The following is a 17,500-nucleotide window of genomic DNA, read 5'->3' as shown; positions in this document are numbered from 1 at the left end:
AACAAATTGGACCAAGATATATTTCTAACAAAGACAAATCATTATTTCTTCTAGATTTTCCAGAACAAAAATTTTAAAAGAAATTCAAAAAACCTTCAAATAAGATTTAAATTTGATTCTACAGATTTTCTAGATTTGCCAGAATAATTTTTTTTGAATTTTAATCATAACAAGTTTGAAGAAATATTTCACAAATATTCTTCGTCGAAAAAACAGAAGCTAAAATGAAGAATTAAATTAAAATGTATTTATTATTCTTTACAATAAAAAATAAATTTCCTTGAACATTGATTTAAATTGTCAGGAAAGAAGAGGAAGGAATTTAAAAGGGAAATGTGTTTAAAAATCCTAAAATCATTTTTAAGGTTGTATTTTTTCTCTAAAATTGTCTTTCTGAAAGTTATAAGAAGCAAAGTACAAAAAATAAATTAATTTATTTAAACAAGTGAAGACCAAGTCTTTAAAATATTTTCTTGGATTTTCAAATTCTATTTGAGTTTTGTCTCTCTTAGAATTAAAAATGTCGGGCAAAGCGAGACCAGCTTGCTAGTAAATAAATACAATTTAAAAAATAGAGGCAGCTCACTGGTAAGTGCTGCTATTTGAGCTATTTTTAGAACAGGCCAGCGGGCTACTCATCTGGTCCTTACGGGCTACCTGGTGCCCGCGGGCACCACGTTGGTGACCCCTGATGTAGATTGATGCGCAAGTAAGCATATGGATACTCATATACGTATAATACGTACAAAAGCCAAAAGCAGTGAGTACGTTGTGTAAAAACAAAACAAAAACAAATCCTTTTCAAGTTATATTCAATTGAATAGACTGCAAAGACAAGATATTTTACATTCGAACTGGTAAACTTTGTTATTTTTTGCAAATATTAGCTCACTTGGGATTGGATGCCTGTGACATGTGTCAAAAAAGCTGGCACAAGTGGCAAAAAAGAGTGAGAAAGTTGAGGAATGCTCATCAAAGACTTATTTTTATATCCCACAGGTGAACAGGCTAATTGGGAACAGGTGGGTGCCATGATTGGGTATAAAAGCAGCTTCCGTGAAATGCTCAGTCGTTCACCAACAAGGACGGGGGCAAGGGTCACCACTTTGTCAACAAATGCCCGAGCAAATTGTTTAAGAACAACATTTCTCAACCAAGCTATTGCAAGGAATTTAGGGATTTCACCATCTACGCTCCGTAATATCGTCAAAAGGTTCAGAGAATCTGGAGAAATCACTGCACGTAAGCCATGATATTACGCACCTTGGATCCCTCATGCGGTACTGCATCAAAAAGCCGCATCAGTGTGTAAAGGATATCACCACATGGGCTCAGGAACACTTCAGAAAACCACTGTCAGCAACGACAGTCGGTCGCTACATCTGTAAGTGCAAGTTAAAACTCGACTATGCAAAGCCACAGCCATTTATCAACAACACCCAGGAAACGCCGCCGGCTTCGCTGGGCCCGAGCTCAGCTAAGACAGACTGATGCAAAGTGGAAAAGTGTTCTGTGGTCTGACGAGTCCACATTTCAAATTGTTTTCGGAAACTGTGGACGTCGTGTCCTCCGGACCGAAGAGGAAAAGAACCATCCGGATTGTTCTAGGCGCAAAGTGTAAAAGCCAGCATGTGTGATGGTATGGGGTAGAGATGTCCGATAATATCGGTCTGCCGATATTATCGGCCGATAAATGCGTTAAAATGTAATATCGGAAATTATCGGTATCGTTTTTTTTTATTATCAGTATCGTTTTTTTTTTATTTAAATTTTTTATTAAATCCACATAAAAAACACAAGATACACTTACAATTAGTGCACCAACCCAAAAAACCTCCCCCCCCCATTTCTTTCTGTTATTAATATTCTGCTTCCTACATTATATATCAATATATATCAATACAGTCTGCAAGGGATACAGTCCGTAAGCACACATGATTGTGCGTGCTGCTGCTCCACTAATAGTACTAACCTTTAACAGTTAATTTTACAAATTTTCATTAATTACTAGTTTCTATGTAACTGTTTTTATATTGATTTACTTTGTCTTTTATTCAAGAAAATGTTTTTAATTTATTTATCTTATTTTATTTGATTCATTTTTTTAAAAAGTACCTTATCTTCACCATACCTGGTTGTCCAAATTAGGCATAATAATGTGTTAATTCCACGACTGCATATATCGGTTGATATCGGTATCGGTAATTAAAGAGTTGGACAATATCGGCATATCGGATATCGGCAAAAAGCCATTATCGGACATCCCTAGTATGGGGGTGTATTAGTGGCCAAGACATGGGTAACTTACACATCTGTGAAGGCACCATTAATGCCGAAAGGTACATACAGCTTTTGGAGCAACATATTTTGTTATCATGGACGCCCCTGCTTATTTCAGCAAGACAATGCCAAGCCACGTGTCACAACAGCGTGGCTTCGACCGTTGAACAACTTAAGCTGTACATCAAGCAAGAATGGGAAAGAATTCCACTTCAAAAATGTGTCTCCTCACTTCCCAAACCTTTACTGAGTGTTGTTAAAAGGAAAGGCCATGTAACACACTGGTAAAAATGCCTTTTTTGCAATGTGTTGCAGCCATTAAATTCTAAGTTGATGATTATTTGCAACAAAAAAAAGAAGTTTCTCAGTGTGAACATGAAATATCTTGTCTTTGCAGTCTATTCAATTGAATATAAGTTGAAAAGGATTTGTTTTTATTTAGCATTTACACAACGTACTCACTGCTTTTGGGGTACATACGTACATTGATAGGCAAATAGGTATAGTGATACACCAACAGTATATCGATACGCAAATAGCAGAACTGCCTTTTGCACTTCATGACAAACTGATTTGAGCAGATCTCCTTTTTAGGGACTCAAGCGCAAAAACAAGGGAAAAAAGGTGAAAAAAAAAGACTTCTGAAACCAAAATCACACCTGAATGCATGCTGGCAAACACTAGTGATGGGCAGATCACAATGTCGACACTAGGGATGTCCGATAATGGCTTTTTGCCGATATCCGATATGCCGATATTGTCCAACTCTTTAATTACCGATACCGATATCAACCGATATATACAGTCGTGGGATTAACACATTATTATGCCTAATTTGGACAACCAGGTATGGTGAAGATAAGGTACTTAAAAAAAAAAAAAATGAATCAAATAAAATAAGATAAATAAATTAAAAACATTTTCTTGAATAAAAAAACAAAGTACAACAATATAAAAACAGTTACATAGAAACTAGTAATGAATGAAAATTTGTAAAATAAACTGTTAAAGGTTAGTACTATTAGTGGAGCAGCAGCACGCACAATCATGTGTGCTTACGGACTGTATCCCTTGCAGACTGTATTGATATATATTGATATATAATGTAGGAAGCAGAATATTAATAACAGAAAGAAACAACCCTTTTGTGTGAATGAGTGTAAATGGGGGAGGGAGGTTTTTTGGGTTGATGCACTAATTGTAAGTGTATCTTGTGTTTTTTATGTGGATTTAATTTTAAAAAAAAACAAACAAAAAAAACAAACGATACTGATAATAAAAAAACGATACCGATAATTTCCGATTTTACATTTTAACGCATTTATCGGCCGATACTATCGGCAGACCGATATTATCGGACATCTCTAGTCGACACCACTGATACCAAAGTTTCAGATGAGTGTCAAGGTGCAATATTGATATTTGCTGTATTGTGTGTTTACCATGCCGTGTTGATACCATTTTAAAGCATCTATAGCGGAGCAGACTCAACAAAGTGAAAGTGATACTGAAATATAGGGATATAGCAAGGCTTCAATACCGGTGTTGATTATCACGTTACAATATCGATATTTTCTGTCGGTTTAGTTAAAGACTGAAATATGATTTTAAAGCATCCACAGAGCAGTAAAGTCAACACAGCCTAGTGATACCGAATGACTGATACCACGGCTATAAGAAGGTTTCAATACTGGTGTTGATTATCATGTCACATGATCAATGTTGGAGGGGAGGAGTTGCATGTTGGAGAGAATTTCATCGTGTCGTGGAATATCATTTTAAAACTTCATGATATCGCATATAAATTGTACTGTTGCAAACATGACATGATATCGGCCGCTTTTTATACATTTCCACAAAACGTTGCCAAAGTATCGGCAACCAAAACATTTTTTTAATCAGATCCGAAGCGCGATTCTTATTCATCCCCATTCTAAATCTATCCGTCCATTTCCTACCGCTTGTCCCTTTTGGGGTCGCACGGGGTGCCGGAGCCTATCTCAGCTGCATTGGGGCGGAAGGCGGGGTACACCCTGGACAAGTCGCCACCTCATTGCCAAATCCATTCATCATTTTCTAAAATCGATTAAAAAAATAAATACATTTTTTAACGGGAATCATTTAAAAAATATATGTTATAGGCCATTTCCATGCAACCAGAAGGAGCTTTTTCTAACCTTTAACCTGTTTTGAAAAAGTTTCTTTAATAATTATTATATCGAATAATTAGGGGTGTAACGGTACGTGTATTTGTATTGAACCGTTTCGGTACGGGGGTTCCGGTTCGGTTCGGTTTCCACACAAACATATTAAGTAGCCGCCTCCGCTTCCGTCAGTACTCTACACAGCACCCAGTGTGTGTGTGTTACGGACAGCAAAGCCCCGTCTGTCTGTTATTTCACTTGACCTTTTTCTGTGTTGATTGAGCTGTGTTGAAGCAGCAAAAAAGGACTTTATGTTAAATGAAGAGTTTCTGTCTCTGATAGTTGATATAATAACGTACAGTGGGGCAAAAAAATATTTAGTCAGCCACCGATTGTGCAAGTTCTCCCACTTAAAAATGACGACAGAGGTCTGTAAATTTCATCATAGGTACACTTCAACTGTGAGAGACAGAATGTGAAAAAAAATCCATGAATTCACGTTGTAGGAATTTTAAAGAATTTATTAGTAAATGATGGTGGAAAATAAGTATTTGGTCAATAACAAAAATTCAACTCAATACTTTGTAATATAACCTTTGTTGGCAATAATCGAGGTCAAAGGATTACTATAGGTCAGGGGTCAGCAACCTTTTTGAAAGCAAGAGCTACTTCTTGGGTAGTGATTAATGCGAAGGGCTACCAGTTTGATACACACTTCAATAAATGGCCAGAAATAGCCAATTTGCTCAATTTACCTTTAACTCTATGTTATTATTAATAATTAATGATATTTACACTTAATTGAACGGTTTAAAAGAGGAGAAAACACGAAAAAAATTACAATTAAATTTTGAAACATAGTTTATCTTCAATTTCGACTCTTTAAAATTCAAAATTCAACCGAAAAAAAGAAGAGAAAAACTAGCTAATTTGAATCATTTTGAAAAAATTAAAAAAAGAATTTATGGAACATCATTAGTAATTTTTCCTGATTAAGATGAATTTTAGAATTTTGATGACATGTTTTAAATAGGTTAAAATACAATCTACACTTTGTTAGAATATATAACAAATTGGACCAAGCTATATTTCTAACAAAGACAAATCATTATTTCTTCTAGATTTTCCAGAACAAAATTTTTAAAAGAAATTCAAAAGACTTTGAAATAAGATTTAAATTTGATTCTACGGATTTTCTAGATTTGCCAGAATAATTTTTTTGAATTTTAATCAATAAGTTTGAAGAAATATTTCACAAATATTCTTTGTCGAAAAAACAGAAGCTGAAATGAAGAATTAAATTAAAATGTATTTATTATTCTTTACAATAAAAAAAATAAATTTACTTGAACATTGATTTAAATTGTCAGGAAAGAAGAGGAAGGAATTTAAAAGGTAAAAAGGTATATGTGTTTAAAAATCCTAAAATCATTTTAAAGGTTGTATTTTTTCTCTAAAATTGTCTTTCTGAAAGTTATAAGAAGCAACGTAAAAAAATAAATGAATTTATTTAAACAAGTGAAGACCAAGTCTTTCAAATATTTTCTTGGATTTTCAAATTCTATTTGAGTTTTGTCTCTCTTAGAATTAAAAATGTCGGGGCAAAGCGAGACCAGCTTGCTAGTAAATAAATACAATTTAAAAAATAGAGGCAGCTCACTGGTAAGTGCTGCTATTTGAGCTATTTTTAGAACAGGCCAGCGGGCTACTCATCTGGGGCCGTACTTATCAAGCTTCTTAGAGTGCCATTTTACACTTAAGTCCTGAGAATTTGCGAAATTTAGTCCTACTCTCAAACTTAAGAATAAAAGCTTTTTATCAACGTTCTTAAGTCTAAGAATCACTCCTACTCTCCACGATATTTAAGAGACCTTCAGAGGTGTCTTAAGTGTCTTAATGTTTGTTTTTTTTTGATGACGAGCAGCTGATCAAACGGTATCGTTTAGACAGAGCGGATATTATTTTTGTCACAGATTTAATACTTTTCGATTCCATGTTGATTTCTGCATGTGGCTGCAGTGGGCTAGTATATATAGAGCCACCCACACCAGTTTCAAATTAGTTGCCTAATTAATGAATTGGAAAGAAAATATTATGACAGTAGCGTATGTGTGTGGCCGTGAGGTGAGTGACGTCAGTGAGTGTGTGGGCGAGAGAAGAGAGGGAGTGCCGGCGGGGACTAGTTTGTTTTGTATTATTTTGTAGTTTATTGTCAAAATATACACTCCCATTGTCCACTTATATATTTCCAAGATATTTCTTTATTCTTAGACAACGGATTCCCTTCCGTGATTGGTCATTTCTATGGACACAGAAATGACGTCACCTAAAATTGCGTTTACGGCACATAGTAATGTCGTAATTCAGCTCTGAGTGTGACACTTAAGATTCAGTCCTACACTTCGCTGAAAGTGTGAGTAAGACGCTTGATAACTAACTTTTAAGTGCAGCTTTCAGCCAAGAATTTATTTACTCTTAAGTCAACTCTTAGCAGACTTCTTAGGAGTCATTCTAAGAAGCTTGATAAGTACGGCCCCTGGTCCTGACGGGCTACCTGGTGCCCGCGGGCGCCGCGTTGGTGACCCCTGGTATAGAGTGTATTTCTTTAAAGTTAAGACTAGTTTAAAGTTATCTTCATTGAAAAGTACAGTGCTTTTCCTTCAAAAATAAGGACATTTCAACGTGACCCCAAACTTTTGAACGGTAGTGTATGTAGAAGACAAGTTTCGTCATTTTATTTAATGAACTCGAGGCAGTTTAACGTTGATTAACGTGGGCAGAAGTATTATAGTGTTCCCAATGTTAAAAGGATAAAGCCATTCTTTACAAATTTGGTAAATAAATAACCCAAAAAAATGTATATTTTGTTGTTTTCTTACTGTACGGAAAATGAACCGAACCGTGACCTCTAAATTGTTGTGTACCGTTACACCCCTACGAATAATACATCGCGAGGATCGATTTGAATCGAGAATTGATTCTGAACTGAATCCCAGGAATCGGAATGGGATCGTCAGCAACTAGTATCGGTTCCAAAAAAAAAAAGCGTGGTATCGCCCATCACTAGCATTGATACAGGTTAGCTTGTGTGCATCAGGAGAGCGTTTTGGGAAATATTGTTCACAATGGCCGACAACTGGAGTGTTTTTTTTGGCAGGTGGGGAAAAAAAATAAAAAATGTCAATAAGAATGCTAACCCAGATCTACAATAATCCAATGTTGTCTCTATAAAGGTCTGCGAATGCAGTCCGAATACCTTCAGGGTGTTTCCAGTGTCTGCAATGTAAACTCATCCTCAGCAGGGGGCGGTAAACACCTGTGTGTGCAATAAGCCTGGAATAAATACGTACAAGTCAGTAATGCCCCGGATGAATAACGTCCTTCCAAGGGAACCACGATTGAACTATCAGCCCTTATTTCAGGTAGGAGATCCATCAGCTCCTGCGTCGTCATCCCAAAATTGTTCCGTAAGTGCTTCGATAGAGACACAAAAAACTAATCGACTTCATCCTCCCGTCACTTGAAGGGCGAGGGCTTTTACAATGCGGACCATCAGACTTGACACCTGGGTGGAGGACAAACCTTGTTTTGGGAAAAGACGAGCTCCCGAGGTGACGTTTTTATGCTGTGGACAAAACAAAACAAAAAAATCCCGGCGAGAGAAGTAGGGACGGAAGTATCTGCGCCTCCTCCTGGATCATACTGGTGTGTGTGTGTGTGTGTGTGTGTGTGTGTGTGTGTGTGTGTGTGTGTGTGTGTGTGTGTGTGTGTGTGTGTGTGTGTGTGTGTGTGTGTGTGTGTGTTTACAGAGTCCACCACATGCCGCCATCAGAGCTGGTACCACTTCTTGTCTTTGTACTTCACCATCATCTGAGGGGAACAACAAAAACCAAGTCGGGGGTAAAAATATGACATTGTTATTCCTAATCCCACGGTAAGGTAAACAAAAAGACAATACCGTATTTCCTTGAATCGGCGCAGGGAGTATAGTATTCGCACGTCTAGAATTACTGCCGGGTCAAACTCGTTTCGCAAAATATTAATTTTATCATCGCATGTCTATAATTTTCGCCGGGTCAAACCTCGTTTCGCAAAATATTTAGCATATGTCTAGAACAGGGGTCACCAACGCGGTGCCCGCGGGCACCAGGTAGCCCGTAAGGACCAGATGAGTAGCCCGCTGGCCTGTTCTAAAAATAGCTCAAATAGCAGCACTTACCAGTGAGCTGCCTCTATTTTTTAAATTGTATTTATTTACTAGCAAGCTGGTCTCGCTTTGCCCGACATTTTTAATTCTAAGAGAGACAAAACTCAAATAGAATTTGAAAATCCAAGAAAATATTTGAAAGACTTGGTCTTCACTTGTTTAAATAAATGCATTATTTTTTTTACTTTGCTTCTTATAACTTTCAGAAAGACAATTTTAGAGAAAAAATACAACCTTAAAAATGATTTTAGGATTTTTAAACACATATACCTTTTTACCTTTTAAATTCCTTCCTCTTCTTTCCTGACAATTTAAATCAAAATTCAAATACATTTTTTTTTTTTATTGTAAAGAATAATAAATACATTTTAATTTAATTCTTCATTTTAGCTTCTGTTTTTTCAACGAAGAATATTTGTGAAATATTTCTTCAAACTTATTATGATTAGAAATCAAAAAAATTGTTCTGGCAAATCTAGAAAATCTGTAGAATCCAATTTGAATCTTATTTCAAAGTCTTTTGAATTTCTTTTAAATATTTGTTCTGGAAAATCTAGAAGAAATAATGATTTGTCTTTGTTAGAAATATAGCTTGGTCCAATTTGTTATACATTCTAACAAAGTGCAGATTGGATTTTAACCTATTTAAAAAATGTCATCAAAATTCTAAAATTAATCTTAATCAGGAAAAATTACTAATGATGTTCCATAAATTCTTTTTTTAAGTTTTTCTCTTCTTTTTTTCGGTTGAATTTTGAATTTTAAAGAGTCGAAATTGAAGATAAACAATGTTTCAAAATTAAATTGTAATTTTTTTCGTGTTTTCTCCTCTTTTAAACCGTTCAATTAAGTGTAAATATCATTAATTATTAATAATGTCTGCAATTAATAAAAAAAATAAATTTACTTGAACATTGATTTAAATTGTCAGGAAAGAAGAGGAAGGAATTTAAAAGGTAAAAAGGTATATGTGTTTAAAAATCCTAAAATCATTTTAAAGGTTGTATTTTTTCTCTAAAATTGTCTTTCTGAAAGTTATAAGAAGCAAAGTAAAAAAATAAATGAATTTATTGAAACAAGTGAAGACCAAGTCTTTAAAATATTTTCTTGGATTTTCAAATTCTATTTGAGTTTTGTCTCTCTTAGAATTAAAAATGTCGGGCAAAGCAAGACCAGCTTGCTAGTAAATAAATACAATTTAAAAAATAGAGGCAGAGTTAAAGGTAAATTGAGAAAATTGGCTATTTCTGGCCATTTATTGAAGTGTGTATCAAACTGGTAGCCCTTCGCATTAATTACTACCCAAGAAGTAGCTCTTGGTTTCAAAAAGGTTGGTGACCCCTGGTCTAGAACTTCCGCCGGGTCAAACTCGTTACGTCACGGGTGACGCTTTACCTGTCCTCATTTTCAAAATGGAGGAAGCTGCTTTCAGTAGTTTGCAATCGCACAAAGGAGAAAAGATAAAGAGCTATTCAGTAGGATTCAAGGTCCAAGCTATGGTATGCTAAAAAGAACAGTAAGCAGCTATGTTTTATTAATATACCGTAGCTGCGTGTGTCAAATACGGTATGAGTCATTAAACGACTCCCGCCTCCTGGTGGTAGAGGGCGCTAGTGATCCTTCTTGCGACTTCCCGTACTGCAGAAGAAGTGACAACACGCAGCAACAGACCGTCTCTTTTTTTTCCCTCTCGCCTGAACTTCTAACATGGAGGATTACATACCGGTATCGAAAATAAAACAAGTTTTCTAAACTGGACTTTCAATGGAAGCAGGAGGTAATAATTAAAGGAATATCTCCATCGAGACCGAGAGACTTTTAAAACGGAAGAAAGAAAATAAGGAAGACTTCTATAAACAAGTTATCGATGCTTTTGGTCAGAAGGAGCTGCAAATGGACTCCATTTATACGTACAGGTAAGACCATAATAACGTTTTTTTTTTTTTATTAAATGTGCTTTTCATGTAGATATGCTTACATCACACTCAAAGCGCACGCCTACATTTTATGGATTCCTTTTGGTAAACGCCGGAGTGAGAAGAGGTTTTAAAATAATTAGCGCATGCACGGCCATCCCGCAGGCTTCCGGTAAACGCCGGAGTGACAGGAGGTTTTAAATTAATTAGCGAACCTGCGGCTATTCAAGGAAATACGGTACAATGATTTGCAAATCCTTTTCAACTTATATTCAATTGAATAGACTGCAAAGACAAGATATTTAACGTTCCAACTGGAAAACTTGGTTATTTTTTTGCAAATATTAGCTCATTTGGGAATTTGATGCCTGCGACGTGTGTCAGAAAAGCTGGCACAAGTGGCAAAAAAGACGGAGGAAGTTGAGGGATGGTCGTCAAAGACTTATTTGGAACATCCCACAGGTGAACAGGCTAATTGGGAACAGGTGGGTGCCATGATTGGGTATTAAAAGCAGCTACCGTGAAATGCTCAGTCGTCAACAAATGCCTGAGCAAATTGTTTAAGAACAACATTTCTCAACCAGCTGTTGCAAGGAATTTAGGGATGTCACCATCTACGCTCTGTAATATCATCAAAAGGTTCCGAGAATCTGGAGAAATCACTGCACGTAAGCGATGATATTACGGACCTCAGGCCGTACTGCATCAAAAAGCGACGTCAGTGTGTAAAGGATATCACCACATGGGCTCAGGAACACTTCAAAAAGCCACCCTCAGTAACTACAGTTGGTCGCTACATCTGTAAGTGCAAGTTAAAACTCTTATTATGCAAAGCTAAAGCCATTTATCAACAACACCCAGAAGCGGCGCCGATTTGGCTGGGCCCGAGCTCATCTAAGATGGACTGATGCAAAGTGGAAAAGTGTTCTGTGGTCTGACGAGTCCACATTTCAAATTGTTTTTTTGGAAACTGTGGACGTCGTGTCCTCCGGACCAAAGAGGAAAAGAACCATCCGGATTGTTCTAGGCGCAAAGTGTAAAAGGCAGCATGTGGTATGGGGGTGTATTAGTGGCCAAGACATGGGTAACTTACACATCTGTGAAGGCGCCATTAATGCTGAAAGGTACATACAGCTTTTGGAGCAACATATGTTGTTATCATGGACGCCCCTGCTTATTTCAGCAAGACAATGCCAAGCCACGTGTTACAACAGCGTGGCTTCATCGTAAAAGAGTGCAGGTACTAGACTGGCCTGCCTGTAGTCCAGACCTGTCACCCGTTGAAAATGTGTAAATTCTAAATGAATGATTTGCAAAAAAAAAAAAATGGGCAGTATAGCTCGGTTGGTAGAGCGGCTGTGCCAGCAACTTGAGAGTTCCAGGTTCGATCCCCGCTTCCGCCATCCTAGTCACTGCCGTTGTGTCCTTGGGCAAGACACTTTACCCACCTGCTCCCAGTGCCTCCCACACTGCTTTAAATGGAACTCAGAAATTGGGTTTCACTGTGAAGCGCTTTGAGTCACTAGAGAAAAATGCGCTATATAAATATAATTCACAAATGAAGTTTCTCAGTGTGAACATGAAATATCTTGTCTTTGCAGTCTATTCAATTGAATATAAGTTGTAAAGGATTTGTTGTACCGTATTTCCTTGAATAGCTGCCGGGGCGCTAATTAATTTAAAACCTCTTCTCACTCCTGCGTTTACCAAAAGCATGCAGGATGGGCAAGCATGCGCTAATTATTTTGAAACCTCTTCTCACTCCGGCGCTTACCTTATCATGAAAAGCACATTTAATTAAAAAAACGTTATTATGGTCTTACCTTTAGGTATAAATGAGTCCATGCGCAGCTCCTATAGAAGTCTTCCTTATCTTTCTTCAGTTTTAAAAGTCTCTCTGTCTCGATGGAGATCTTCCTTTAAGTATTACCTCCTGCTTCGATTGAAAGTCCAGTTTAGAAAACTGTTTTATTTCAGATATGTAATCCTCCGTGGTAAAAGTGCGAGCAAACAATGGCTGCTCACTCTTGCTGCGTGTTGTCTTCTTCTGCAGCACCGCTCTTCTGCAGTACTGGTAGTCGCAAGAAGGATCACTAGCGCCCTCTACCACCAGCAAGCGGAAGTCATTTAATGACTCATATTTGACCCGGCGGAAGTGCCAAGCATTGTTTTGTATTAGTAAAAAACTCATATCTCCAATTAAAGGCCCAGGTGAGGACTTTGTAGGTCTGCAATTATTCAGCGAGGAGGACCTCATGCAGTGACGTGATGATTAAAGAAAACATTAAAAACCTGCACTTGAGAGTCAAAGAGGTGCCTACATCGTGAGCGTGTTTGGAGAAGGAGTCTGCGCTGGACATCATGGCGGCCGTCCTCTCCTCCAACTCCCCCAGTTTCTGACCTCGCTCGTCCAGAGCTATCCGGGCGCGGGCCAGGTCCCCCACGACGCCCGACGCCGCCCCCTTCATGCCTTCCATGCCGCCCGGGCCGGGGATGTGCTGGGCCAGGCTGCGCGACGCCTTCCCGGCGGTGGTTTCGCCGACTGTCACCAGGAACGAGTACAAATCGTCGACAAAAGGCTTTCTGGCGCGAGCCGGGTCTGCTTTTTAAGTACTCACAGAGGTCCTCCCGGTCCAGAGACTGAGCTCCTCCGCCAAAGAGGCCTTTGAAGAACCCTCTGTTGGGAGCTTCAGGTGTTTCCACAGGTGTAAACAACTCACTCAGCATCTCCTAGACCGCAAAAGACACGTGGCTCCTTCAAAGGGCAATATCAGTGTTTTATATGGGTCATTATCGTCGTTTTGATGTCCTATGGAAAATAAGGAGCAGGAGAAACCCTGTCACCTGTGTTATAGCAATGTCACTCTCTGCGCAATGAGACAAAAGGCCTTGACCGAGCAAGTTCCGGGCTTATAGACACACACACACTGCAAAAAGTGAAATCTAAGTAAGATGAAATATCTCAAATAAGGGTGATATTTGCTTATTTTCTGTCCGATAAGATCATTCTTCTCACTAAGCAGATTTTATGTTAGAGTGTTTTACTTGTTTTAAAGGCCTACTGAAAGCCACTACTAGCGACCACGCAGTCTGATAGTTTATATATCAATGATGAAATCTTAACATTGCAACACATGCGGGTTAACTTATAAAGTGACATTTTAAAATCCGGCTGAAACATCGCGGTATGATGACGTATGCGCGTGACGAAGTCCGAGTAACGGAAGTTATGGTACCCCGTAGAATCCTATACAAAAAGCTCTGTTTTCATTTCATAATTCCACAGTATTCTGGACATCTTTTGCAATTTTTTTAATGAACAATGAAGGCTGCAAAGAAGACAGTTGTAGGTGGGATCGGTGTATTAGCAGCGGACTACAGCAACACAACCAGGAGGACTTTGTTGGAGCGCTAGCCGCGCTAGCCGCCGACTTCACCTTGACTTCCTACGTCTCCGGGCCGCCAAACGCATCGGGTGAAGTCCTTCGTCCTTCTGCCGATCGCTGGAACGCAGGTGAGCACGGGTGTTGATGAGCAAATGAGGGCTGGCTGGCGTAGGTGGAGAGCTAATGTTTTTAGCATAGCTCTGTGCAGTCCGGTTGCTAAGTTAGCTTCAATGGCGTCGTTAGCACAGCATTGTTAACCTTCGCCAGCCTGGAAAGCATTAACCGTGTATTTACATGTCCACGGTTTAATAGTATTGTTGATTTTCTATCTATCCTTCCAGTCAGGGGTTTATTTCTTTTGTTTCTATATGCAGTTAAAGCACGATGCTATCACGTTAGCTCGTAGCTAAAGCATTTCGCCGATGTATTGTCGTGGAGATAAAAGGCACTGAATGTCCATTTCACGTTCTCGACTCTCATTTTCAAGAGGATATAGTATCCCAGGTGGTTTAAAATACAAATCCGTGATCCACAATAGAAAAAGGAGAGAGTGTGGAATCCAATGAGCCAGCTTGTACCTAAGTTACGGTCAGAGCGAAAAAAGATGCGTCCTGCACTGCCTCTCAAGTCCTTCACTGTAACGTTCCTCATCTACGAATCTTTCATCCTCGCTCAAATTAATGGGGTAATCATCACTTTCTCGGTCCGAATCTCTCTCGCTCCATTGTAAACAACGGGGAATTGTGAGGAATACTAGCTCCTGTGACGTCACGCTACTTCCGCTACAGGCAAGGCTTTTTTTTTATCAGCGAGCAAAAGTTGCGAACTTTATCGTCGATTTTCTCTACTAAATCCTTTCAGCAAAAATATGGCAATATCGCGAAATGATCAAGTATGACACATAGAATGGATCTGCTATTCCCGTTTAAATTTAAAAAAATCATTTCAGTAGGCCTTTAAGTGGTCCTAAATGATCTCAGTAAGATATTATAGCTTGTTGCTGAGATTTGATGACCTATGTTGAGTAAAACATGCTTGAAACTAGAATATCAACTGTTGTGTCATCAACACTCACAAGTAGAAAACTACTTTTTCAAAGTAATCATTCCTTATTTCAAGCATGAAATGAAAAAAATCATGACTTTGACACAATTGTGTTGATTGATTGAGACTGTTATTAGTAGGTTGCACAGTGAAGTACATATTTCGTACAATTGACCACTAAATGGTAACACCCGAATAAGTTTTTCAACTTGTTTAAGTCGGGGTCCACTTAAATTGATTCATGATACAGATATATACTATCATATATACTATCATCATAATACAGACATCACACATGTCTCATAATTAAAACAGATGACGGCCAAATGGACTTTACTGTTTTGTTTTCAATGAAACAATAGAAAATACGTACTCATATAAAGTAAACGGACAGTTAATATTTAAACATTTAACGTGTGACATTTCTAACTATTTTGAACAGAAATAGTTCATGCACATTCAGGTAAATTCTTCAAAATTATAATAAAAAAAAATTGTATGTGGATATATATATATATATATATATATATATATATATATATATATATATATATATATATATATATATATATATATATATATATATATATATATATATATATATTAGGGCTGCAACTAACGATTAATTTGATAATCGATTAATCTGGCGATTATTAGTTCGATTAATCGATTAATAATCGGATAAAAGAGACAAACTACATTTCTATCCTTTCCAGTATTTTATTGGGAAAAAAAACAGCATACTGGCACCATACTTATTTTGATTATTGTTTCTCAGCTGTTTGTACATGTTGCAGTTTATTTAGGTTTATATAAAAAAAAATTTAAAAAAAAAATAAAAATAAGAAAATTGCCTCTGCGAAAACTACTTTTTCAAAGTAATCATTCCTTATTTCAAGCATGAAATGAAAAAAATCATGACTTTGACACAATTGTGTCCCATAATTAAAACAGATGACGGCCAAATGGACTTTGCTGTTTTGTTTTCAATGAAACAATAGAAAATACGTACTCATATAAAGTAAACGGACAGTTAATATTTAAACATTTAACATGTGACATTTCTAACTATTTTGAACAGAAATAGTTCATGCACATTCAGGTAAATTCTAGGTAAATTCTTCAAAATTATAATTAAATTCAGTTCTATTGGCAGATAATTTTGCTTAGTTCAAGTAAAATACCCCTCATTTTTGTAATTTTTTTCCTGTTTTCGAACAGACTTTTTGCAGTGCATGTTATACCGTAATTTCCGGACTATAAGCCGCACCTGACTATAAGCCGCACCAGCTAAATTTAGGGGAAAATACAGATTGCTCCATATATAAGCCGCACCCGACTATAAGCCGCAGGGTTTTGATGTGTAATTACCGTAGTATATAGGGGTTCCTGCTACCACGGAGGGGATTGTCGGGACAGAGATGACTGTTTGGGAACGCAAAGCGTCCCATTTATTAACTATAAATCTTTCAATCATTCAATCAAACTTTCACATCTTTGACATGGCGAACAGCATTCGTGCAGAGTACAAATAATACAACGGTGCAAAGTAATACAAAGTGCTCGCATGTACGTTATCAAAATAACCAGCCTACCGGTATATGAAAAGTCAGTCTTTAATCATTGTGTCATCGTCTTCCTCCTGCGTACTAAAACCACCGAAATCCTCTTCGTCGGTGTCGGAGAAGAACAGGCTGTATATAAGCCGCACCGTTGTATAAGCCGCAGGGACCAGAACGAGGGGGAAAAGTAGCGGCTTATAGTCCGGAAATTACGGTAACTACCGTATTTTTCGGACTATAAGGCGCACTTCAAATCCTTTCATTTTCTCAAACATCGACAGTGCGCCTTATAACCCGGCGCGCCTAATGTACGGCGTGATTCTGGTTGTGCTTACTGACCTCGAAGCCATTTTATTTGGTACATGGGGTAGTGATAAGTGTGACGGGTAGACGGCAGTCACACATAAGAGATACGTGTAGACTACAATATGACTCAAGTAAAAACAACACCAAAAGTTTAGATGTTCCATTGAGAATATAGAACGATACACACGGCGCTCAAAAATCTATCAAAATGTTTTTAGTACGACTTCGGTAAGTTTTGAAGCCGCACCGCTTGATGGATTGTACTGTGCTTCAACATAGGAGTATTATTATGGTGTGTGTATAAGGACCGCAAAATGGCAGACATATTACCCTGGTGTTTGTTGTTTCGCAATATTATGCAAAACCAACTTTTCGTACCTTCTGGTGTGTATTTGGGATCTGCATAAGTCCTGAAAATGCACGCGGGTCCGCAATTGTAGTCTATAAGCTTCTTCTTTTCCTCTATCTTCTTGTTATGTGACATTCATCCTCCGCTGTTGCCATTTCTAATATAAAGTAGTGTAAAGTTCTTACTTATATCTGTCAGTAAACTCGCCATGAAAGCGCTAAAACATACCGGTGTAGTGACTTTACATTATTCACCCAAGGAACTTTAGTTAGAGGGTTTTTCACGGGACACATTTCGGGCGTTGTT

At 37.7% G+C, this 17,500-nt stretch overlaps 1 pseudogene; it reads right to left on the bottom strand.

Annotated features, from left to right (window-relative positions):
* Nucleotides 1-8,028: 8,028 nt before the first annotated feature.
* LOC133647088 (syntaxin-binding protein 5-like) overlaps nucleotides 8,029-17,500 on the bottom strand; it is a 36,169-nt pseudogene continuing 26,697 nt past the window's right edge.

The sequence above is a fragment of the Entelurus aequoreus genome, linkage group LG03 (assembly GCF_033978785.1).
Source record: "Entelurus aequoreus isolate RoL-2023_Sb linkage group LG03, RoL_Eaeq_v1.1, whole genome shotgun sequence".
NCBI classification, from domain to species: Eukaryota; Metazoa; Chordata; class Actinopteri; order Syngnathiformes; family Syngnathidae; genus Entelurus; species Entelurus aequoreus.
This window is presented reverse-complemented; position numbering and strand designations above follow the sequence as displayed.